This window comes from Lutra lutra, chromosome 11 (assembly GCF_902655055.1).
Source record: "Lutra lutra chromosome 11, mLutLut1.2, whole genome shotgun sequence".
NCBI lineage: Eukaryota > Metazoa > Chordata > Mammalia > Carnivora > Mustelidae > Lutra > Lutra lutra.
In genome coordinates, this window is record NC_062288.1 from 104,070,893 (window position 1) to 104,097,512 (window position 26,620).

The following is a 26,620-nucleotide window of genomic DNA, read 5'->3' on the forward strand; positions in this document are numbered from 1 at the left end:
CACTGAGTGCAGAGCCCGCTGAAGGGCTTCATCTCCCATTCCCGAGATCATAACCTCTGCTGAAACCAAGAGTCAGATGCCTCAACTGAGCTACCCAGGAACTCCTATGAGAGTTTTAATAAGATGGCTCAAAGGATGCTTGGGTGGCTCAGTCAGTTAAGCATCTGCCTTCAACTCAGGTCATGATCTCAGGGTCTTGGGATCCAGCCCCATATCAGGTTTCCTGCTCAGGGAGCCTCCACTGCTCCCTCTGTTTATGGTTTCTTGGTCAATTAAATAAAATCTTTAAAAAAAAAAATCAAGGGGCACCTGGGTGGCTTAGATGGTTAAGCATCTGCCTTCCGCTCAGGTCATCATCCCAGGGTCCTAGGATCGAGTCCTGCATCCGGCTCCCTGCTCAGTGGGGAGTCTGCTTTTCCCTCTCCCTCTACTGCTCCCCCTGCTTGTATTCTCCCACTGTTTCTGGTGAATAAAAAATTAAACCTTTAAAAAAAAAGTAAACAAAACAAAACAAAGGATGGCTCAATATCATATTAGATGAAGAAAAAGCAATATATATTTATATATATAAACATATTTAGGAGTTAAAATATTGCTTTAGTTTTTAATTGGTTAAAACATTATATGAATTTATTTAAAAGGCTAGAAGAAAATATGGCAAAATCGTGGTGGTTCTGGATTTCCAAAAATGCTCTAGTGATCATAAAGTACTTATCTAATCAAAATAAGATAAAATAATTATGGACCAGGGGGAAAAACTAAAAATCAAGCTGAGGATGTACATACTGAGTTTTAGTTCTATGAAAGAAATGAAAAATTATACTATAGCTACAGATGTTACTATCTCCAGATTTCGAAAATGTTTTTCAATTATCTCAAGGGGACTGAGCAAGAAAGGACAGATGGCTGAGTGGAGCCAACTCCCAGTGCTAGAAAAGTAACACACAGTACTGTTGTGCTGATGCCACACCTGTGGTAGCCACTTTGAGCAAAGAAGGATGGCACACACCGTTTCCCCTCCTGCTGCACGTAGAGCATAGCAGTCCTCTGTGTGCGTTGAGGAAGGAAAAGTATACACTCCAGAGCATCTAAGAAGGTATATCAGTTTCCTAGAGCTGCCAAAACGAAGTGCCACAGATTGAGGCTTAAACAGCCACAGTTTATTTTCTCAAAGTTCCAGTGGCTGAAAGTCTGGGACCAAGGTATGTATGGGGTTGGCTTCTTCTGGAGCCTTTCTCTTTGGCTTGTGATGGTTGCCTTTTTGCTGTGTTCTCACATGGATTCTCCTCTGTCTCTGTGTCCTGATCTTTTCTTATGAGGATACCAATCCTATTGGATTAAGGTAGACCCTAATGACCTCATTTTAACTTAATTACTTCTTTAAAGATCCTAAATCCAAACATAGTCACATTCTGAGGCTCTGAGTGTTGGGACTTCAGCATGAATTTTGGGGATGCAGCCCATAACAGGGTGAGGAACTGGCTGGAGAAGGTGGTTCTTTGAGTGTAAGAATACTGATCAAGGGCATCTGGATGGCCAGTCGGTTAAGTGTTGTACTGCTGGATTTGGCTTCAGTCATGATCTTAGGGTCATGAGATTGAGCCCCACATCAGCACGAATCTGCTTGTGATTCTCTCTCCCTTTCCCTCTGCCCCTCCCCTGACCCTGTGCATTTGCTCTCTCTAAAATAAATAAATCTTAAAAAAAAAACAAAAACCCAGAATGTTGATCAAGACACTTGGGATAGGGACGCCTGGGTGGCTCAGTTGGTTGGACGACTGCCTTCGGCTCAGGTCGTGATCCTGGAGTCCCGGGATCGAGTCCCGCATCAGGCTCCCGGCTCCGCGGGGAGTCCGCTTCTCTCTCTGACCTTCTCCTCGCTCATGCTCTCTCTCACTGTCTCTCTCTCAAATAAATAAATAAAATCTTAAAAAAAAAAAAGACACTTGGGATAGACATTCTGTTGCTGGGTTACTTGTGAGAGATGTACTGTGACTGGACAGGCAGACAGCTTTCAAGAGGGTACAGTAGAACTGGTAAAAGTGTAGTTAGCTATGTTTCCAGAAACTTTTGGCCAGTTGGCTCTATTTACATTTTGCCTGATTGAAGAAAACCATCTTAAGGCTTACCTCTAGATTGGGACTTTTTTTAGCAGTGTCATGAAAATTTATGTAAAGATTATTAGAAGTGAAGAAGATTAAGAGAATAGGAGATCTGTTAAATAGCCTAAATGAGCTTTTTGCGACTCTCCTTTTATTTGGAGACATGAATTCCATCATGCTGGCCTGGGGAGATCTATTAGAAAGTAAATTTATATCAGCAGCCAACTACTGCATTTGAAGAACCAATGTCTGAATGCCCAAATGTAAAGAATGGTGTGGATCCTCAGGCATTTCTTGCCTTGCCTCTATGGGAAAATGGAGTAGTCGTGGGAAGGTGAACTAAACAATGAGGACAAGTATAGCGATAGCAAACAATGACAACACAAATCTCAACCTGCCTTGGCTTTTTCTGCAGTCGGAGAATTCTGAACTTGAGCCAGAGAACTCTATTTCATTCTGCAGCAGGCTCCCATCCCTTTGGAAAAGGTGAGGGTACATATGATGAATAAATAATATCATCATATTTTGCTTCAGTAGAAAAAAACCTGCGCATGCAAGCAACAATCTCTTCCTTGTTTCAATATTAAATTGCTTAGTTGGACTAAAGCAAACCCTTAAAAACAAGAAAACCGCTTGGCATCCATATCGGTTAGTATAAACACAAAGGAAATCAATCAACATGAACGAATGATATTGAGTCAACTTTGACTTTCTTTCCCACTGTACTTCTTTTTACTTAGGCTTCCTGGGAATTATATTTTGGGAAGCCCTGAGGCCCAGAAAGCTCAAAGGAGTCAATGGACTGAGTTATGTGCCCCTTGCCCCCAGATTCGTAGGTTGAAGTCCTAAGTGCCAACAAGACCATGTCTGCAGCTGGAGCCTTTAGGATGTGACCAAAGTTGAACAAAGTCATAGAGCGGAGTCCTGATCCTGTAGAATTAGTGTCCTTTGTAAGAGACACCAGAAAGCTTGCTCTCCCCCAACATGATGGGACAAGCAAGATGGCAGCCTTCTGAAAGCCAGGAAGTCAGCTGTCACCTGACGCCTGGTCAGTCAGCACCTGATCCCAGACTCCCCAGACTCCACAGTTGTGAGGAAATGTCTGGTGGGTAAGTCACCTCGTGTATGGTATGGCAGCCCAAGCTGACCGGTTCCAGTGACCAGTCTACACACCTGTCTCCTGTTCATTTTCCGGGTCTTCATTACCTCTCATTACCAATTTTCTGAAGAAATGACACTCAGTTACCCCCAGGCTATAATAAGCTCCCTCTCTCTGTGTGTCACAGCAGCTTTATTTTTCTTATTTTTATTTTTTAAAGATTTATTTATTTTAGGGATGCCTGGGTGTCTCAGTCAGTTAAGCATCCGACTCCTGGTTTCAGATCAGGTCATGATCTCAGGATCCTGGGAGCGAGCCCCGTGTTGGGATCCCTGCTCAGCAGAGAGTCTGCTTGTCTCCCTCTCTCTCTGCCCCTCCCCCTGCTCATACTCTATCTCCCTCTAAAGTAAGTGGATAAATCTTTTTATATTTTAAAGATGTAGCAAGTATTTGTAACATAGGTCAAGCTATTAACCTACTGCTTCAGGAAGCCAAGGTTACGTCAGCATGATGTGGTCCAAATTCTCCGTTTGAATTGGTTCTCTCTCATTAAAAACAGGCTCAAACTGGATAGAAAAGAGACGCTGCTCAAAGTCTGGTCACAGGTTCTACTTGTTAATAGTTGATGATGGTCAACAAGCAGAGCGTATGACACTTTCACCACGGGAAGGGTTCAGGGCTTGGACCTAGAAAACGTACTCTCGAACTGCGATTCTACTATGACCAGCTGTGTGCCCTCGGCTAAGCACTTACCACTTTCCACACTTCGACTGTCTGCTGGTAAGGTGAGAGCGCATGGGTGCCTGCCGTACATGCTTCTCTCCGGTGGGGTTCGGGAGGCTGAAACAAGATTAAGGGAGTTTAAAAATCTCATAGCAATTTAAAAAAACGTGGATTTAAGGGAATATAGTTGATGTACAAAATTTTATATATTTAATGCATATAATTTGAGTTTGGACACATGCGTATGTCTGTGAAACCATCACCGTAAGCAAGGTATCCATCACCTCCAAAAGTTTCCCCTCTGCCTCCCCGTGTGTGTGTGTGTATGTGTGTGTGTGTGCATGTCTGTTAAAAATATTGAACATGAATTCTACGCTTTAACCAAAAAAAATTTATTGACATAGTTGACACACGGAATAAAAATCTACATCAATGGGGGGCACCACTGAAATCTTGACTTTGTGACCTGGGTCCCAGAGAAAGGGCACCAGTGTCCCTTTGGATGACAGAAGTGGATGAGATACTGGCACCTTTCATGGTGCTTTTCATGACTGTACCCAGGTCAGCCTTTGGCAAAACTGACCAGTCTTTTATCAGCCGTGATCGGCTTCACTCACAATCATTACATGGGCAGGACTGGCTCTTAGTTCTTAGTACCTCAGCGGGCCAAAAGGCTCCAACCCCCCTTGGAGGGGAAGGTAGGGCAAGTAGAGCTCCTTCTCCCTAGCCAAAGATGGCGCCCTCCCTTCAGAACCTGCTCTCTTCAGAAACTGCCCTACCAGAAAAATAATAAAGGTGTTTGCACATGAAGAAATCACTTTGGAAAAGTGACGACAGCTGAGTCTAGCCACATCCTCCAACACAGCAATGGGAAAGTTAGCCAGGAGGAACCAGGTGGAGGCTTGTTGAGCTAGGGCTGGTAAGCTCACTCAAAGCCCACAGACCACTCACAGGCCGGTGTCTTCTCAAATACAAGTGAATTCTGATCTGCAATGTCAAACCCAATAACCTCTTGGGTTTCTTTTTCCTATTTTTTTCTGAGAGGTTAATTAATTCCCGGTGCCCTAGCCTTTCCTGGTCGATGTACCTAGCAATCTCTGTAGTCAACCCCACATCTTCAGAAAAGTGGTTTTGTTTTTTTTTTTTTTTTTGAGGGATGGTGTAATGTTTTGGTAAAGCCAATCCAGGGCAGATGCCAAAGAGGTCCAAGTTGGGAGTTTAATTATGTAAGTGTATAACTGGTCACTTCCTATATTCTACTTTTCCTAACATAAGTATACAAATCCTCAAAGTAAGAGAGAAGTAAATTAAGGAAGGAAGATTGGAGGGAGCAGGGGAGGGAGGGAGGGAGTTCAAGTGTTAAACATTAAAATGGCCTACTTTCTTTTTTTTTTTTTAAGATTTTTAATTTATTTATTTGAGAGAGAGTCAGAGAAAGAGAGAGAGCATAGAGGGGGAGGGAGAAGCAGGCTCCCCCTGAGATGGGAGCCTGACTCAGGACTCAATCCCAGGACCCCGAGATCATGACCTGAGCCGAAGACAGACCCTTAGCCACCCAGGTGCTCCAAAATGGCCTTTCTTGAGTCCCTACTTGTAGATGCTCTCAGCTGTCTTTGTCTGTGTTCCATAACAGTTTTGTAAATTACCATTTGCTAAATACCCACCCTGTTTTCTTTTTTTAATAATTAATTTATTTATTTTTTATATTTATTTGAGAGAGAGACAGTAAGAGAGAGAGAGCATGAGAAGGGAGAAGGTCGGAAGTAGAAGCAGACTCCCCATGGAGCTGGGAGCCCGATGCGGGACTCGATCCTGGAAGTCCGGGATCATGACCCGAGCCGAAGGCAGTTGCTTAACCAACTGAGCCACCCAGGTGCCCACCCACCCTGTTTTCAAACACGACTCAGAGCAGCTGTTTTCAACTGTCACCTCTACATGGTGAGTTCTTCAAGCTACATTTCTCAGTTAACCTTGACCACTCCTAGTCTGTATTTCCGTTACTTACTGGGCTTGTCCATCTGGAAGTTCCACCTTCCAGGCTCCTTGGACTCACTGGTCCCAGAAGACTTTATGCTTCCCTGCAAACTAATTTCTCCTGTGTTCCCTGTTTCTCTTCATGCCTGGACATTGGACACTCTGGTCACCTTGGTTCTCGGTAGGTCCGTCTCAGCTCAGCTGCATGCTGGAATGACATGGGCGGGGGGTCTTACATAAGCATGCATGAGCCTCACTTGGAATCTTGAGGGTAAGAGCCAGCCTTCAGCAGTTTTAAAAGCTCCTTAGGTGGTTCAGTCTTGCAGCCAAGGTTGAGAACACTTCTCCAGGCCTTGGGGCATCTCGGACTCTTCCAGATGCAAGCTGGCAGTCACAGGGCTGGTCTATGACTTACCCCTAAAATATCTCGGGGATCTGTCACCTCCTTTCTGACCCTGTGTTCTCCCCTTGGCTTAAGCATCATTAAAGCACCTCTTGGCCTCTCGTTTTCTCCCTTTCTACTCTTGCCAGACAAATTCTCCCTCATGTCTGGTTCTGATCATATTAACCCTCATTTCAAAACCCTCCCAGCTGCCATGTGCCTGGGTCCTGGTTATGCACGCCTTTGGTCAGGTGCTAGCTCTCTCTGCCAGGTTTATACCCACCACCCCTGTAAGAAACGTTATGACAGCCCAGACAAACTTGCTTGCCCTTCCTCCTATTTGCCCCCATACTTCCTGCCACTGTGCCTTTGCACACACAGTCTCTGCTCCCTTTCTTCTATACTGCACATGTCTGCCTCCCAGGCATTCATGAAGGGCCGCCCCTCATCTTTCCAGCCGGGAGTAATGTCCTTCTCGGAATTGTGTTCAAACTTCTATGTTCTCTGTCAGAGAACCACTGTAGGGAAAACAGTTTACAGATTAACGGATTCTTTTTCTGCTTTTCCTTTAATAGTCAAAACGAGTTACTTGCTTTACGGGGACAGTGGTGCTCAAAATTGAGTAACACTAAGGATCACCTGGGGAACTAATTTAAAATGCATATTCCTGGGCTAATTTCCAGAGAGTCTCAGAATGCGAGAACGAATGCTCTAGCAGAAGCTCACCAACCTGCAAGGTTTTCCGGATGGTGCTCCTGTGGCCGTGTTTGGAGAACTGCTGAGATAGGAGGTTGGATCCCTGACCTTACTGACATGTTGAAATTCTGTAATACAAATCCAAGGCAGCCTGTACAGTAGCATATTGTTAATACTGTTAATATTTCACATAACTTTAAGGATGGGCAGACTGGGTAAGTGAGTGAAGTGGCCCCAGAGCTTGGGGGGCAGTCTCAGGAAGTGGGGGGAGCTACGATGGACCTGGGAGGGTCCCAGCTCTCTGCCTCTGGGTCCTTATTTCCACTTCAGAATGGGAAACAAGTAATGCCTGATCTTTCCATTTTCTCGGAAAGCTGGAAATCCAGATGTTCATGTGGTGTTTCCAGATTATGTTTTTAAAAATGCTGTAAGTTTTGATACAGTACTTTGAGCCTTTGCAACCCTGACCTCAATCAACAATGTAATCATAACTGAAGAATAAATAGAAGCAAATACTTTGCGTTGGTTTGTTTTGCTGCAAGGGTGACATGTGATATTTTCTTATCTGTCAATTGACAAGTGCAGTCTGTAGAAAAGAGACAAGGACATTTGAGGACTTCGTAAATCATGAACTGTTCTAGAGGCGCGTCTACCCTCTCACTTTACAGTCAAGAGCTGAGACCCAGAGAAGTTAAGCGAGTTGTACGACTTATAGTAAACCGACTTAATTTTACTTTTCTCATCTGTAAAATGTGAAATGTTTGTAAATGTATCTACATGGTCATGGGCTGAATGTTTGTGCCCTCCGCCCCCCGCAAATTCACATGTTGAAATCCTTCCCTCCAATGTGGGGGCACTGGGAGGTGGCGCCCTGGGAGGTGATCAGGTCATGAGCACAGAGCCTTCGTGAAGGGGATCAGTGCCTTTACTGAGGGGACCCCAGAGAGCCCCATCTTTCTGTTACACTTTCTGTGTTTCTACACAACTGGAAGACTGCGGACACAACCTGGGAGGAGACCCTCACAAGAACTCCCCAATGCTGGTGCCAGATCTCAGACTTCACCTTCCAGAACCGTCTAAGCGGCTGGGGGTAGGGCATCTTTTCATGGCAGCATGAACCGATGACACACAGTGACTGGGTTCTTGCCGCATGGGAGACTCTGGACACCACTGAATGTTAGCTCCTATTGTTCCTGAGTACAAGATCAGCCTCATACAAGCCTCGCTTCAGACTCTCCCCATTGGTTATCTCTGCCTCAGCCTTCATGTAATGAGATGATTTTTATGAAGACATGGTTTTTTTTTTAAATTAGCGTGTATCAACTAGTTTGTAGAGTAATTTGGTCAAGTACTTGAGCCTTGCTGAGGTAGTTTCCTTATTGCCTAAAATAAGGCAATAAGGGCGCCCAGGTGGCTCAGTCAATTAAGTGCCTGCCTTCGGCTCAGGTCATGATCTTGGTCCTGGGATCGAGCCCCGTGTTGGGCTCCCTGCTCTGTGGGGTCTGCTTCTCCCTCTGCCTGCCACTCCCCTTGCTTGTGTTCTCTCTCTCTCTCTGACGAATAAGTTCTTTTTTTTTTTTTTCCCCATTTTAAAGATTTTACTTATTTATTTGACAGAGAAACACAACGAGAGGGGAAACACATGCAAGGGGGAGTGGGAGAGGGAGAAGCAGGCTCTCCGCTGCGCAGGGAGCCTGACTCGGGGCTCGATCCCAGGACCCTAAGACCATGACCTGAGCTGAAGGCAGCTGCTTAACTGACTGAGCCACCCAGGCGCCCCTCTGCCAAATAAATTCTTTAAAAAAAAAAAAAAAGTCCTTTTTGATGTTTAAGATCCTGTTTAGTTCTATAATTCTATTATTTTTATGATTCAGTTCGTAGACTTTAAAAATAAATGTTTAAGCTGTGAATCACAGTTTTTATGTGTCTGAATAAGCCTTACCTACCAATTTAGAGATTGGAAAAAATATGTATACATTTGTTCATAGTTTTAATACTCAGAGAGAAAAATTAGTTTCTCTATTAAAGACCAACAACTGTATTTTAAATTAAAAATTTAACCTTTCATTGTGCTTTATTATTGGAGATATTTAGCTTCTACTTTTATGCCTGCTGGAACAGTTAGCTCTGTGAATAAATCTTTTCATTCCCTACCATGGCTGCCTTTATTATTTATTTTTTAGGTGTTTTTAAAGGTTTATTTATTTATTTATTTGAGGGGGTGGGCAGAGGAGCAGAGGGGTAGAGGGAGAGAATCTCAAGCAGACTCCCCGCTGAGTACAGAACCCGACTTGGGGCTCGATTCCAGGGCCCTGAGGTCACGACGTGAGCTCAAACCAAGAGTCAGATGCTTGACCGACTGAGCCACCCAGGCGTCCTATGGCTGCCTTTATTAAGATGTGCCCCGCTCCAGGCCAGCGGTTCTCAGTGTGTGGTCGGTCTGAGGAGAACTGGAATCCTAGAGACCCTTTCCAGCTACGGATATGCATGAACCCAGATTGTCTTCATAAACTCGACCCAAAACATCATTCTGCAGTAGATTGAATGCAGATATGAGAGTGCAGCTGTCTTCTATTAAGCCAGATAGCAAAGAGATTTACAAAACCCTAAAATAATACCATTCTCCTCAAACTTTGTTTCAGAAATGTATTTTTCATAAAGCTGTGTTATGTAAATTAACATACAATAGGTTCGTTATTCTTTTTTTATACAAAGATTTTATTCACTTATTTGCCAGAGAAAGAGAAAGAGAGCACAAGCAGGGGGAGTAGCAGGCAGAGGGAGAAGCAGGCTCCCTGCTGAGCAATGATCCCAGTGTGGGACTCCATCCCTGGACCCTGGGATCATGACCCAAGCTGAAGGCAGATGCTTAATCAACTGAGCCACCCAGGTGTCCCCGTTATTATTCTTTTACAATGAATTGAGAAGCAAATGTTTTCAAGTTGTCATAACATTAATTTCTTTTTTTTTTTTAAAGGATTTTATGTATTTATTTTACAGAGATCACAAGCAGGCAGAGAGGCAGGCAGAGAGAGGGGGAAGCAGGCTCCCTGCTGAGCAGAGAGCCCGATGCGGGGCTCGATCCCAGGACCCTGAGGTCATGACCTGAGCCGAAGGCAGAGGCTTAACCCACTGAGCCACCCAGGTGCCCCCATAACGTTAATTTCTAATACGGTAAGTGTTGAGAGATGTAACTTACGTCATCAGACATGCCTGGCGCTCTTAGTATTTTCAAGAGCGCAAAAGTGTCCTGAAACCAAAAAATCTTGAAAACCTTTCTGGGAACTTTTTGCTCCAGTGGAAACATAAGCCACTTGGCCAGTGTTTTTCATATAGGATGGAAAGAAATCAAAATCGTAAAGTGGAGTTTTACTCTGGCCTGAGCTTCATCCCAGTGTAGTTAGTTCCGAGCTGATCCAGGCCGGGTGTTCTCAACTTGGAGGACGAGTCAGAATCAGCCGGGGGGCTCCTTCCAGGATTGAGCTCCCCACTCACTAGATTTGGGTGGGTCTGAGGGTCTGCCTGTTTAAGAAGGTCCCACTGCAACCGTGGATGCAGGGCCCACGCTGTGAGCCCCACGAATCTGGGTGTCCGCTTCCAGGACTCGTCCCCTACCTGGCCTGCCAACTCCATTAAGTAAACGAACTTTTGTCTGAAACGTTAGTCAGAAACACACATGTAGCGGACGGACATTTTAGGAAGCATCTAAATCGGGGCGCCTGGGTGGCTTAGTCGGTTAAGCGACTGCCTTTGGCTCAGGTCATGATCCTGAAGTCCTGGGATCGAGCCCCGCATCAGGCTCCCTGCTCAGCAGGGAGTCTGCTTCTCCCTCTGACCCTTTCTCTACTCATGCTCTCTCTCTCCCAAGTAAATAAATAAAATCTTTAAAAAAAAAAAAAAAAAGGAAGCATCTAAATCACTTGTAGGTCCCTGGCAGTGGGGGTAATACAAGGAATGGGAAGTGAACGGGGTGTTTCTATCCATTCAGACGGATCAAAGCTGTCTGGGTGAGATGTCAGGCGTCAGTCATGCAATCAACTCACACTCGTGTCCCACAAGAATGTTCTGGGAGATTCGGGTCTCTGTCATATTCTTTTCATTTCGATTTTACACCAGTAATGATTAGTTACTGAAAAACAAAAGCATACCGTACTGTGTTAAATAGTGCTCCACACCTCCAAATTTATGACCTTCCCAGAACTTGAGAATGTGACCCTACTTGCAAACAGGGTCTGCAGATCTGCAGATGCGACTGATCTAATCAAGATGAGGTCATCCTGGAGGAGGGCAGGCTCTTATAGAAAGAGGAGAAACTCCAAGACAGACACACATAAAGAGGAGAGTGTCACGTGCAGACAGACACCGAGGGGGCGCCTGGGTGGCTCAGTTGGTTAAGCAAAGGCCTTTGGCTCAGGTCATGATCCTGGAGTCCTGGGATCGAGTCCCACATTGTGGGGGGGGGGGGGGGGGGCGGTTCCTGCTCAGCAGGGGGTCTGCATTTCCCTCTGACCTGTCCCCTGTCATGCTCTCTCTCTCTCTCTCTCTCTCAAATAAATAAATATATAATATAAAAAAAAAAAACGACACAGAGGGAGAATGGACATCTGATGACAGAACACAGACTGGAGAGGTGCCCTCACCAGGCTCCTCCCAGCTTCTGCCCTTTGGGCTCCTTGCCGATGCTGCCCAGTAACCCTGCTCACCACCAAGTGCTCGCACAGCCCCAAGGGCAGGACAGTTAATGTCTCTTGGGACAAACCTCTGAATAATGGAACACTGGACTCAGTGAATAAATTTTTCCCTCTTTCTGCCAGGGAGAGATTTTCCTGAAATGTAGATTATATAGCTTTTAAGAGCATGTTCTGTGAGTTTGAACAATCCATCACACTTCATGGTCAATGTGAGAAGACACGTTGACACTGGTTGCCCTCCTTCCGTCCCTTCTTCTGTCCCTCACTCCTGGGACTGCTTTCCCTACTATAAAGCCAGAACACATAAGCCTTTGCTTTATGCTCTACTTTCTGGGGAACCCAGGGTGAAGCAGGTCTTAAACAGCCCTGTTGACATTTCAGTAACACAATAATAAAAAATAAAGAAAGTAGTAACACAAACATGGTAAGAAAATTTAAGTTCTTCATAGATGTTTTTTAAAAAAGGTAGCCACAGTTTGCTTATACTTTCTGAAAGGATATGTATACACACATATATGTATATGTGTATATATATATATATATATATATATATATATATATATATGTCAACGGATACGGGAGATATACATATACATATAAAATGTTGACTTTTAAATATATTATACATGATATTATATATATATGCATACAATGGCAGCACCTCAGAGCTACCCCTTTTTTCTTTTTGCAAAGTATCCTAATGTACATCACACCATATTGTATTTAGTGAGCCTCCCGACTGATGGACATTTGGGCTGCTTTCAATATTTTGCCATTACAAACAATACCACAGTCACTGTCCTTGTAAACGTTTCTTGGTGTACTCTGGCAAGTATAGAACGTTGCTGACTCACAGGAGTAGAGTGTCTGGGCCAAGTCCAACCAGAAGCCAGCGGGCAGGTGAGCTTGCATATGCAGTCCAAACAAGACAGCCTCTTGGGACCCTGAGCAGTTGGGAAGGATAGAACTTGGACCTGGAGAGGCAACTAGAAAACACCCAGTATTCTTAGGAGCACGCCTGGCTGCAAGCAACAGAAAACCAGACCAACATGTCTTAGACAGACAGAAGTCTGTTCTTCCCACGCAGTGAAAGACTCTGGGGGTGAGCAGTCTAGACCTGGTGCAGGTTGTCCAAATTCCAAACGGCCTCTACCTCCCGCCCTGCTGCCCCCCAGCAAAGGGCTTTTGTCTTCAGGACTGTCAAGGGGGGCTGCAGGACCTCAAGCAGAGAAAGCGTGAAGGGTAGCAACAGGGGGCAAAGGGTACAGGCGCAGGCAAGCATTACTCTCTTCTCAGTTCAGATAGAAACCTGTTGAGCCCATCTTTGTGCGACACCGTCCAGAAATGTCCCTCTCACCCAAAAACTTGGCAAGGTCAACGCATCGTCCATCCCCTCGGTATAGATGACTTGTTAAAAAATGTGTCTCTCCAGCTGGAAATCTCATTTGTAATACTTGACCAATTTTCTAAAAAAAATCAACTCTATTCTGTCGACATAGGCTTCTGAAGCTCTGACTCTTCACGGGAAGGAGTGGGTAGCAGGGCAGTGGAGTGCTCGGTTCATTGCAAGGATGATCGGTGGTGACAGTGACGTCTCCCTGCAGATGCTGGTCTCCTCTGGCGCTCTGGTCATTAGCTCTCGCACATAAACTGTAGCACAATCTTCACGCCAATGTACTCGAATAAATGTTGTCCAGTTCACTGGTGGCCACCGTGGCTGACCCATCAAAGGTAGGAGGCACTGGCTCTGCAGCGATGGAGAATCCAATTGCCTTTTCACTCTTCCCCAGAGGTTCTGATGGGGTTGTAGTTCAGATCAGTGGGGGAAGTCATGTGGGGGGCACACGGCTGGCCTCTTCAAAAGCAGGCTCAGTGAGGAAGGCAGGAGAGTACATGCACTGAGGTCAAGTGAGTCCCTTCTAAATAGCTTTCCCAGAGACTTTCCCCGACTGTCCTCAGGTAGAACATTTCCATAATGGCATGGCCAACCTAGCTGCAGGGGATTCTAAAGACCCAAGCCTTTCTGCTTTCTCACCTCTGCTGGAGAGGAAGGCAATGGGATGGGGGCTTTGAATGACACCAAAGTACCAAATCACAGAGTCTGCTACAATTAAAAAAACAAAGTGATGTGAGTCCCTAAAGAATAAACACTAATAGCATTTTCTTATGATTCCTTCCAGGGAAAAAAACCCAAACAACTCTAAGAGATATATTATTACATATGAATTTCTATGTTTTAAAACTGTTATATGAAAGAGATCATGTTTCCATATGGAATATCATGCAGCCATCAAAAAGAATGAAATCTCACCATTTGCAACAACATGGATGGAATTAGAAGGTGCTGTGCTAAGCAAAATAAATCAATCATGGAAAGACAGTTATATGATTTCACTTATGTGGAACTCAAGAAGCAAAACAGATGAACATAGGGGAAGGGGAGGAAAAAAAATAGAATAAGATAAAAACAGAGAAGGAGGCAAAGCATGAGAGACTCTTAACTCTAGGAAACAAACAGGGTTGCTGGAGGGAGGTGGGTGGGGGGATGGGGCAACTGGGCATTCGGGAGAGCACTTGATGGAATGAGCCCTGATTATACAACTTTTGAGTCACTAAACTCTACCTCCAAAATGAAAAAATATATATATGAAAGGAGTAAACAAAAACAAAAACAAAACACATCATGCTAAGCATAGAGTTTTGTATTTTGTGCTATTCATTTAATAATATATTCAAGCATTTCCAAATTAGCATATACAGATCACTGTGTTGTATAGCAGAACCATACATACGTTGTTACCTAACTGGGGCCATATTGGTGGATACTTGCCAGTGTCCAGGGTTTTACTGTTACAGTGAATATCCTGGTGGAATTTTTCTTTTAAAATTTCATTTATTTATTTATTTGACAGAGAGAGTGCACACAAGCAGGGGGAGGGGCAAAGGGAGAGGGACAAGCATGGAGCCAATGTGGAGCTCATTTCCAAAACTCCAAGGTCGAGACTTGAGCCCATGGCAGACGCCTCACCGACTGAGTCCCCCAGGCACCCCCATCCCATTGGAATTCTGATGAGTGCTTCGTAACTGATCTTCAGTGAGGTCATAAGGAGCTGTCGTGCCCCCCATGGCCCATGAGCACCTGTCGCTCCCATTTTAACCACGTTATGAAGAGAGTATACACACGGAACATCGGTACCTCTTCAATAACGGTTGGCGCGGGGCGCCGGGGTGGCTCAGTGGGTTAAAGCCTCTGCCTTCGGTTCAGGTCATGATCCCAAGGTCCTGGGATCGAGCCCCACATCGGGCTCTCCGTTCTGCGGGGAGCCTGCTTCCTCCTCTCTCTCTCTACCTGCCTCTCTGCCTACTTGTGATCTCTGTCTGTCAAATAAATAAAATCTTAAAAAAAGTAATGGTTGGCGCTAGGCGGTTTCTAACTGCTGTGCTGTCAGCACCTGTATCCACTGGCATTTAAATGATTAGAAAAACGTCTACTTCCATCCCAAACGCCTTCTGAGCTCCTGAAGAGTCAACTACCTACTTGAAGGCCAGGGGTAAACTAGACAGAACAACTCAGCAGGGCGGGAACAGTAATGGGATTTGGAACTGCGACTCGAGAAACTGTGAGCTGCAGTGACCCCAGGGGCGTCCATGTGACGACTCCACAATGTCGCGGACACCCTGGACGCTGCCGCCATTCCTCGGTGTCCTTGCCGGGCTCGCCCAGGCACCACGTTCCCACGTCCTCCCCTGGAGGAAGAGAGCGCATCACGGCTCTTTGTGTCTCTTTCACACGAAGAGGAACTTTCCCCGGAGACGCTTCCAGCAGACTGACCGCGCCCAGGATCAGGTCGCGCGACTGTCCTCAATCCAGTCAGAGCCGGAATGTAAGGGTCCTGATCCGCTGAGGTTAATTAGTAGGTGGCTTTTAGGAGGCGGTTGGGGCCGGAGCTTAGTGGAGCCGCAGCCGGAAGACAAGACTGGAGACGCGCACGCAGGGAAGCTGTAGGAGCGGAAACAGGACGGCTGCTGGCAAGGAAACACGCACGCAGGGCCTTCGGCAGTCCCACATCCAGCGCAATTCCTATGCTTTAGGGAATTTTGATGCCTCCTGAGATGTGTGCTTCTTCTCGTCTTCACAACAGCCTGTCCCGGTTGTCTTCCGAAATACGACAAACCGCCTCGGCACCAGACAGCGATTTCCTCTTACTGGTTGTGCTGTGTCCCCTCCAAATTCATATGTGGAACCCCCAGTACCTGAGAGTGTGACCTTGTTTGGAAATAAGGTCTTAACAGATGCCAGCAAGTTCAACTGAGGTCATTAGGGTGAGAGCCTCCGCCCGTACGACTGGCGTCCTATTAAAAAGGGGAAATTTGGACACAGAGACATGCGTGGAAGGAAGGGGATAGGACGAACGGAGAAGACCGCTGGGTACTAGCCAAAGAGAAAAGCCTGGCACAGACTCGCCTTCGTGGCCCTCAGAAGGAGCCAATGCTGCTGACATCTTATTTTTGGACTCCTAGTCCCCAGAACAGTAAAAAAACATGATTTCTGTTGTATAAGCTCCCCAGCTTGTTAGCTGGTGATGGCAGTCCTTGGACACTAATGAAATTATTACTTCTCATGGCCCCTGGGTAGCCTGGGCTCAGGAGGGGAGTCCTTGCTTGGTACTGTCATGCAGCTGTAGGCACAGAGCGGCGTGGGCTACGGTTATCTGAGGGCGTGGCTGGGTTGGTCCAAGATGGCACACTCGGTGGCTGTGGGCGGGAAGCTGTTGGTTCCAGTCCCTAACTTGCCTCTCCACGGGACTTGGCCTTCTCCCAGCGTGGCGGCTGAGTTCCAAGAACGAGTATTCCAAAAGGCAGGAAGTAGAAGTCGCTAGGCCAAAGTTTTTACCCATAAACTGACACAATGTCCCTCTTACCAATCCCGCCGGCCGCCTCGGTTCAAGGGGATGGAAACAAGTGAACAGTGTGGAAGAGCAGAGCAGATGCTGTACTTATCGTGGTGAGGACCGTGCAAGGGATAGAATTGTCCAGGCACTGCGCCGTAGCCCTGAAATTAATGTAACATTGTATATCAGTCATACTTCAAGTAAAACAAGACCAAAGCAGAACATACAGGATGGAAGAGACTACTGAGCTCATCTCTGGAAAATATCTGTGCCCTCGAGTCCCGGCCACCAGCCCTTCCTTTGCCGGCTAGGAGCCCGCCCCATCTAGTCTTCCAATCTCTTCTCTGAACGGCAGTCAGAATGTCTCTTCTAAATGCAAATGCGACCATTTCCCCTCTACTTTAAACAGTTTGGTGGCTCCCCATTGTGTTTAGGATCAAAAATAAAACTTTTAACATAGACTTTGTGCTGCTCAGGGACCTGGTGGGAAAAACACAGTGCACTCCAAGTGAGCAATTCGAGGCAAGTTTAAGGAATGTGCCGTTTAGAAAGTTATCAGCAGGATTGAGTCATATTATCCTTCAATTGTACTGCATGTTATATATTACAAACATCTTCATCTTCAAGCATTATCTCTTCTAAGTCTCGCGACACCTCAGCGATCTACTCAGGAATTTTATTCCAGTTTTCCGGAGGCTTAGAGAGGTTAGTGTCGGACTTGTCTAAGATCATCTGGCTAGTAAACAACGAAATCAGGAATTAAAACTAAGCTTGTAGGGCCCCCACCACAATTTGGAAAGCTTTTAAACATGCTCCTGTATTTTTTGGCTTCCCTTCCAAATATTCTTCTATCCCCCTTTTGAGCATGACAAGAAGGGAACTGGATAATGGAGACCAGTGGCAAAATAAAGCTTGTTTTCCAAACCTTTGCCTCACCCCCGTCTGACTACTAACCTCTCATCATTACTCAAGGCTATGGAGCAAAGGCCCTTGGGTGGCCATTTGTCGCTGCGATAGTTTCACGTTTATTTGAGTGTTTATTGTGGGGTTGATACCATTCAGAACACTGGCTGACAAACTAGGCTTCTGTCTTATCGAAGTGTTTACAGCAGCAGGGGTAAACTCCAAGCATCAGTTAATCTTAAAATTTCTTGTTGGTTTGTCTTCTTTGTCATTACACAAGAATTTGGGTCTGTCTAAAGTTTGGGGGCATCGTAATATTGCAAATAAAATAATGAACTCATACAGGAGGACTTGGAGTACTGCTGAATTTCCCCATATTTACCCCTGGGCTCAATAATCCTGCCTTCCCCCCACACCTGTGCTGGGGGAGCTAGTGCTTCTCATACCAGTGCAAGGTACCACTCTGTTGTTCTCACATGAAAATCACTTACTTTCAGGTATCCTTGAGGCTGAAAAAGATAATTAAGAATTTTTTTTTTAAGAGGAGGAAATCTCCAACTTCTCTCTATTTTCCTCTGGGCTACTGCTCTCATATAAAAATAAGAATTCCATAGATAGGAATTAGATAGATAGGACCAGACCTTAGTTTTGTTTTTTTTAAAGGATCACTATGTGGAGGTTTCCTTACCTTTTATCAAATATACATTCTTTGCTGAAATATCTTTTCAGTTTTTAGAAAGCTGATGGGTAGTATTGTTGGCCTGGGAGAGTAAAAAAAAGGTTTTTCCAAGTTCTAGGTCATGAACCACCCCTCTATCACAGGAACAGGGAAGAAAGAGGAGTGTAAAGACTTTCCATTTTTACTTGGCACCTTGAAAACTGCCTTAACTTTTATGCAATAAGCATGTCTTCCTTTCTTATTAAGATTTTTTAGTTAAAAATGAAAATTTTCCTCATTGTTCAGTACCTGGAAAAAATAACCTGAACTTCAAAGCATTAGCTATTATACTATGTTGTTATGGTAGAGACTTTTTTGACATAAAAACTATTGCAATCTGATATTCTACAATCAAGAATCAGAGCATAAAGCACGAGCAGACTCTAAATGAAGCAGAAACTCCTTCTTGGAGTCAGTTAATGCTTTGTAGAAAACCTCAGTATTATCTCAAAAACTTCAGAAAAAGTATGTGAAAAAGGTAAACACCCGCTGGTGATAAAAAATTACTAGAAAATTAGGAGTAGAAAGACCTTCCTTCACCTGGTACCAGAAATTGTAGGTGGTCAGGAAATTGCAGATGAAATCCTTTAAGAAAGGGAATATAACAACGGCGTAAGCTGTCCGTCATCCCCCACAGCACCAGAGCCCTGGCCGATGTGATGAGAGGAGGTAGACAGAAGGGTGGTAAGAATGGGCAGAGGAGGATCAAAAAGGATAGAACCAGATCTATTCAAAAGCCAACAAAATCAACAAGCTATTGGAGATTCAGCAAAACGCCACGTTCAAGATCGACTTACGGGAAGTGTTAGTGTTTGTGTCAGTCTAGGTGCTACCAGAAGACAGAAACTGCATCGTGACTTCAGCAGAGAGAGTTTGAGGTGAGGGATTACTAAACTATCACGGGAAAGTAAACTGGAAAAACAGAATGAGAGCTCACTGCTGGTGAGTGAGTGCGCAGGTGGGCACGGAGGAAGAGGGCATGCATGGGGAACCAGGGCGCCACCATTAGCACGAAGCCTGGAGTGCCTGGTGTCATGTCAGGAGGGCTCTGGGAAGCACTGTCCGGGATGAGGCCCACTGAGGCCGGTGGACAGGTGTCCAGAGGGGGTGTGGTGTGCAGACGGCCTGCTCTAAGAGCTGTTGGAACCCGGGACTGGATAATTCCGAGGTCTCCCTAAGCTGAGAAGATTAAGTTAGAAGTCCAGCGAGGTTCAACATGGAGCGCTAAAGAGGAGATTACTGTACAGTGTGAGACCTCCAGGGATCTGTGGGGAGTCTCCTCCAGCTGACCAGACCCCTACCTATGGCCAGGGGAAGCGCCATCTGAAAGGAGTGGGCAGAAGAATCCAAGTTCACACAGGAAGAGTTGTTATTGCCAACAGTGAGAAAAACATCATAACATAAAGGGCATCAGAGAACCAAGAGATCGTCTCAGTGAAGGAGAAAGCAGCCCAAAGTACAGGCTGCTCTGGTCTATTTGATAGACTCAGAAGGATCAGACTGTTCACAAGTAACCTACCTGTGTTCCAGAACAGAGCTCAAGAATGAATAAACACACACACACACACACACATATAGTTATTATTTTTTAAGGGAGGTGGGGACAGGCAGAGAGAGAGGGAGAGAGGGAATCTTAAGCAAACTCCACGTGCAGTGAGGAGCACAGTGCAGCCCAGCTCGATCTCACAACCCTAAGATCATGACCTGAGCCAAAATCAAGAGTCAGATGCCTAACCAACTGAGCCACCCAGGTGCCCCAAGAATATTTAAAAGTATTTTTTTTTTAATTAAGTATGTTCCATGCCCAATGTGGGGCTTAAACTCATGACCCTGAGATCAAGAGTCACATGCTCTACTGAAAGAGCCAGCCAGATGCCTCGTGAATATTTTTAAAAATATAAAAATATGGGGTCCCTGGGTGGCACAGTCAGTTAGGCATCTGCTTTCAGCTCAGGTCATGATTCCAGAGTCCTGGAATCAAGCCCCATGTTGGGCTCCCTGCTCAGGGAGAGTCTGCCTCTCCCTCTGCCTCTGGTTGTGCTCTCTCTCAAATAAATAAATAAAATCTTAAAAAAAAATACACACACACACACACACACACACACACACACACACACACATATATATTTATGTGTCCAGCACCAAGAAGGTAAAATCCACAATATTTAGCATGCAATAAAGAATTGCTAGGCTGGGGCGCCTGGGTGGCTCAGTGGGTTAAGCCGCTGCCTTCGGCTCAGGTCATGATCTCAGAGTCCTGGGATCGAGCCCCGCATCAGGCTCTCTGCTCAGCGGGGAGCCTGCTTCCTCCTCTCTCTCTGCCTGCTTCTCTGCCTGCTTGTGATCTCTCTGTCAAATAAATAAATAAAATCTTTAAAAAAAAAAAAGAATTGCTAGGCATGTAAATAATAGGATAAAATGGCCAACAGGGTAATCGCACCACTAATGACGACACAGATGTGCGAGAAGCACATTCAGTTACTATAACAGTATTCTACATGTTCAAGGAGGTTGAAAAAAAAAAGCGTGTTAAGGAGAGACGTGAAAGGAATAAAAAGGCTCCAGTCACACATCAAGTGAAGAAAAACCACAATGTCTGAGAAGAAACACATGCTGGATGCATAAATAAAGTAGATGCTACAGAAGAAAAGATGAGTGGACTTGAAGACATAGCAGTGGAAACTCCAAAATGAAGCAAGAGGGAAAGAAGCCTCAAAGAACTGGACAGAACATCAGTAAGTGGGACAGCTGCAAGTTGGAATTGGAATGGGAGTCCCTCGAGGGGAGGCGAGAGAGGAGAGGACAAATATATTTGAAGAAATTGTGGCCACATTTCTCTGAATTGGATGAAAACTGGAAACAAAGAGACCCACGAAGCTCAGTGAAGCCCGAGCAAAACAATAAATGGGCATTATAATAAAAATACATAAGACTAGTGTCAGAGACATCTTATAAGCTGTGAAAGACAATGATACTGTTCGTCCAAGGGCGCAAACGTGATGCTGACTTCTTGTCAAGTGTTGTTATATGAGACAATGGGTTGTGAGCACCACTGTTTTTTAGCTAAATTTTCTATTTCTAAGAACAGAAAGTTTCCTAGCTGGTGAGCAGTAGTCTATGTATCTCTGGCATAGAATCTGGTAAGTGATGGAGGACACCTATTCTATTCTATTTCTGTGTCCCTATCGCACAGGAGGACAGAAATGATACATTTTTTGTCAATCGTTTCGCAGAAATTCTTGCTAATGGAAAATAATAAATTGGGCAGTGATTCAAGGGTGATAGAAATTAATATACAGAGGGAGGATGATCGTTAGTGCTTTGTGACTGTTTTTGCACCGTGGCCGGTATTTTACAGATATAATCTGCATGAGTTCTCCCCCAGTAGCTGTGCCTCTACTCTAGCAACAGAATCCCTGACCTTTTGCTAACCACGTGGACGCGACACTAGAAAGCTCCCGTCCTCTATAGCTAGTGTGTGCAACTTCTGGAAACTGGCCTTTTTGCTCCTTTCTCCTTTCTCCTTTCTCCAACATGCAGATGAGAAAGCAGGAGCGGAAGCAGGTGGCTTGGGTCTTTGAGGCCGGCATGGTAGCGCTCGGGAGCCAGCCTGGTGAAAAGAGTCCGTGCCCCAAACACCGCGGAGCACTGTACCTGCGCGAGGCCACTGACCTGAGACTTTTCCTGAACTTCCACCTCCTCCAGCCACAGTTTGGGGCACTTGCTCATGGCAGCGGAATCCAACTCTCACTACTACAAGTAAATGTCTTCATCTCTACTTTTCCGGAGACATCAAGCAAGTCCCCGATGTGTGGCAAAGCTTGGGTTTGAGCCAAGTCTGTCTTTTTCTAAAACTCTTGTTATTTTCAGCAAATTATGCCTCTTACCATCAGTGTTTAGAAGAACGGCAGCTATACAATTAAAGGATTTGCAAAGTATCCTAAAGCAAAATATCCATAGCCACTAAGAGCTTTAACTAAAGCTCTCAGATAAATAAATATTTAAGAACATCTAAAGACTTAGGGCTTTTAAAGGGAATATGTATATTGGAATAGGACATAAACTGAATTTTTTTTAAATCAGAAAATGCAGAAGAAAGCACTCCCGATATTTTAATTTCTGGAGTGTTTTTGTCCTCCTATTTTGCCCAACCGTCCCCACTCACGCACACAGGTTAGTGATGAGAATTGGGGGAGAACAGCACTGACTTCTGCGGCTTACAACACCGGTTCGACAGTGGAAGTCAAAACTCTTATCCCAACAGCATGATCTGCATTTATCCCCTCTCATGGGAACCCCGAAGCTCGGTGACAGTCAAGGCCAAGGAGCACAGCGTGCAAATCAGCTTCACGGTGTGCACCAGCTCTGAGCCCAGACAGAGCGCTGGGCTGGGGGGATGCCGGAGGCTGGCCCAGGGAGTGCTGTGATGATGAGTGGTGTCTACAGAAATGGACTTGTGTGCACTCCTGTTGGCCTTTCCTGCAGCTTGGTATTTGCTAGTTGGAAATTGAAACCTTCACCATTATTTCTCAACCCACAAGATTCCGATCGATCCCACCTGAAGCTGCTTCTTTTACTTCTCAAAGGGATCCGAACAAGCCACCCCAAAATACGCCCTTTTGGCAGACTGTTCTGCATGGAAGGCCTTGAGAGTTCGCAGACACAGGAAGGGCTCCCTGACTCCCCTTTTCGACTGAAGAAGAGGTCTTGAAATTTCCTGCCGGGAAGAAGTGCCCTCCCTGCTCCAGAAAGAACAGAGCGGTCTTATGGCCAGAGACTGAAATGGACCCGGACCAACAAAGCTTCTTCTTCTTCTTCTTCTTTTTTTTTTTTTTAAGATTTTATTTATTTATTTGACAGACAGAGATCACAAGTAGGCAGAGAGGCAGGCAGAGAGAGGGAGAAGCAGGCTCATCGCAGAGCAGAGAGCCCAATGTGGGGCTTAATCCCAGGACCCTAAGATCATGACCCGAGCTGAAGGCAGAGGCTTTAACCCCCTGAGCCACCCAGGCGCCCACCAACAAAGCTTCTAAAATCACCCCAATCTTAGGTGCCTGAGTGGCTCGGTTGTTAAGCATCTGCCTTTGGCTCCCGTCATGATCTCAGGGTCCTGGGACTGAGTCCTGCATCTGGCTCCCTGCTCAGTGGGCAGGCCACTTCTCCCTCCTACTCTCCCTCTGTGCTCTTGCTTTTTCTCTCAAACAAATAAATAAAATCTTAAAAAAAAAAAAGTATATAAACTTTGAGGTTTAATGGCTTCTTCAGATCTGAATCTCCCTTCTGAAGACGCCCATGTACACACAAACATGTAACATAAACGTGCAGACTTTTCTCCTGTTAATCTGCTTAAGTCAACTTAATTCTTGGGGCAGCCACAGATCCTAAGAGAGGATAAGGAAGTTTTTTCTCCCCTATATTTTAACAACATTAGATATTGGTGGAACATTTTATCTAGGTAGAAATTCCATTATCTTAAAGCCGGGTTTCATGTATAAGTATAAAAATGAAATCCTAGGGCGGGCTGCCTGGGTGGCTCAGTGGGTTAAGCCTCTGCCTTCAGCTCAGGTCATGAACTCGGGGTCCTGGGATCGAGTCCCACATTAGGCTCTCTGCTAGGCAGGGAGCCTGCTTCCTCCTCTCTCTCTCTCTACTTGTGATCTCTCTCTGTCAAATAAATAAAATCTTTTTTTTTTTTTTTTTAAGATTTTTATTTATTTGACAGATCACAAGTAGGCACAGAGGCAGGCAGAGAGAGAGAGAGGAGGAGGCAGGCTCCCTGCTGAGCAGAGAGCCCGATGTGAGGCTCGATCTCAGGACCCTGGGATCACGACCTGAGCCGAAGGCAGAGGCCTCAACCACTGAGCCACCCAGGCGCCCCAAATAAATAAAATCTTAAAAAAAAAAAAAAAAGAATGAAATCCTAGGGTGTCCCAGGGGCTTGAGCTCTGGGGTGTTTATCCTCTGGTCCAGCACTCAGACCTGCTCCGAGACACAAAAAAGGGGCCCTCCAGCTTCACGGAGGGTCCAGGGCAATATCCTGCCTTTTAGGACAGACTTTGTAAACTACACAATTTACAAATTTACTTGTTACTGTACATCAGAAGAGAAGGTCTTAGCAGGAGGCAAGTCACCCTTTGTCTTCCTGAAACCTTACCACAAACACACAGCGCGCTCTCATTTTGGTTTTGGGCCATTGGTCATGATATTCCTTCTATGTGCAACTGCCTTCTTTCCCAGTTATCGGCCTCAAGGTTGTCCACTGGAAAGCCTTCCAGATTACTCTAGTTTCAACCAATAGCTCTCCGAGACGAAAGAGCGGCCACAGCTCCTGGGACCGGAATTCCTCAGGCCCCAACCCCAACCCCAGCACACACTGCTGGTGGGCCCACTAGTTGGTTTGGGGTCTCTGGGTGCTTCTGCCGCACACCCAGTCAGCTGGTGTCAGCTCCGGGGCCACACCGATGTGTCCTGCCTCTGGACGGGGCGGGGGTGGGGGGGAACGGGTCACAGCACCTCACCGGGATCCAAGCTTCCTTTCAAATGGTTCATGAGTGGGAGCCCCTTTGGGTGCAGGCGGTCTGCCCTCCCCCCTTACATACTGAATACAGACTGAGTGCCTGGCTGCGTGACCGGAAGGGTCGTTGAACCCTTTAGAATGATGATCAAAGTCACCTCCACTATGGATTTTGCCTTTGGTCACTGTGGGTGTCCCCTGGAAGCTGGAGAGAGCCTTATAAGGTCCCGGAGGACCCGAAACAGGTATGGCCTTTAACCTTTACAAGCTAAGATGCAAAAAGGCCTGTCAGTGGTACGACTCCATGAGGCACATGTGTGTTACACACGCATCACAGTCGCTAACTTGTGTTGTGCTCCTCTTACGGGCCCGGGTCCTCTCCACCGACTGCTTCCAGAATCTGCAGCCCCCGACGCCGGGCAGAAGCGCAGGGAAGGGACTGAAACAGTAAATATTCTCCTTCCTTCTGTGGCCTCTCTCTGGACTCCTCCCGGTGTTTGTATGTCTATTTAATGTCACTCTCCCTGGGGCACAGGGACACCCCCGCGGGGGCTAGACCCGACCAGGTGCCCCCAGTCGGTGCTCACACTCCTGCCTTCCTGGACCCCCCACCCCCACCCCAGCCACCAAACTGAAGCACGTCGCGCCGGCGGGGGCAGGGGAAGCCCACCACCCCATCTGACAAGACCTGTGGCTCCCACGGCTTCACCCCCTCTGCACCGGACAAGCCGGGTGCCTAGTTTGGGGCCAGCTCTGCCAGCTCAGGGGGGCGCACACTGCCAGGCCCCCATCCGAGAGGCTGAGATGTGGGGTGCACAGGCCGCCAGACCCTGGGGGCACGCACACCCTGCCCAGCGGGGAACCAAGTGGGGGCAGGGCAGCCAGGTGGGGTGGGGTGGGGACCCCACTGCCTGGAACCTGCTCTGGGGGAGGCAGGAGGTGGGTTCACTCCCGAGTGCAGCCTCTGAGCCTGGCGCACAGTCCCTCTAGTGTCCCTTGGGACTTGATTTACAAAACAGAAATTCAAAATGTAAAATTAAGAACTGCAAGGCCTTGGCTCCAGAGCGTCCAGTCCCAGGGTGGGACCCTTTGGGACCCAGGGCCGGGTCACTGCCCCTGCCGCATGTCCAGTCAGCCAGACTTTCGTAGGATTTACTTCTTTAAGTCTCCCAACAGCCCTATAAAACTAGGTATTACTCCCGGCTCCATTTTACAGATGGGGAAGTTGGGGCATAGAGGGAGGAGGTAGCCTGCCTGACACTGCTCAGCCATTTGAGCAGGTGGCGTGGGGTTCTAAGACGGGGGGTCTGACCCAGAGCCTGCATTCTTGGCACCATCCATGCGACTGCTCGGAGCAGAGTCCGTGTGCAACAAATGTGAAGTCAGAGCCGGCAGGAAGCATTTGGGGTTCCTCCAAGTCCCGCAGCCATGAGTGCCCTGTCCTCCCTGCGGGTTCCCCGGGGTTCTTTCTTCCCCTACCTAAAACTGTTTCGGGAGTCTTCTCCCAAAGGAGAAGTAGGAACATGAATACAATGTAGGGTCTCTGTTCAGGTCGCTGAGTGCCTGTGACATGCCTGTGAATGTCACCGGAAGGGGTGAGGCTGGTTCGAAGCTCGTGGCTCTGCCTCCAGCCTTCCCTGACTGGCTCAGGAAGTACACCGGGCGCCTCTTGTGGGTCTTACGGCCTGGCACAAAATGAAGATCCAGGTCAGTTGTGCTGGGAAAGGACTTCATGACCAGGTGCCAGTGGGGCTCTGGGAATCTTCTAGAATCTTCTAGAACTCCACAGTTCTTTTCAGTGCCCAACTTCCTAGGTGGCTTCTAGTCTATTTTACTGAAAGCAGGTAGGATCCTGGGAAACACAGTCTCAAAAGAATGACTGACTCCCTGTATCCATCTGTATTTCCACCATCACCGTAGTTCTCA

General features: G+C 46.4%; 2 long non-coding RNA genes across 2 annotated transcripts; one reads left to right on the top strand and one right to left on the bottom strand.

Moving 5' to 3' along the window:
- Positions 1-1,692: 1,692 nt before the first annotated feature.
- Positions 1,693-8,495, top strand: LOC125081366 (uncharacterized). Its single transcript, XR_007121654.1, has 5 exons — positions 1,693-1,757; positions 1,956-3,211; positions 3,761-3,981; positions 5,641-5,862; positions 5,950-8,495. It is a non-coding gene; the product is annotated as an uncharacterized LOC125081366 (long non-coding RNA).
- A 5,865-nt stretch (positions 8,496-14,360) lies between these two features.
- On the bottom strand, positions 14,361-18,446 carry LOC125081367 (uncharacterized). The gene is made up of 2 exons (XR_007121655.1): positions 18,151-18,446; positions 14,361-16,720 (listed from the first exon to the last, which is right to left on the bottom strand). It is a non-coding gene; the product is annotated as an uncharacterized LOC125081367 (long non-coding RNA).
- Positions 18,447-26,620: the final 8,174 nt, after the last annotated feature.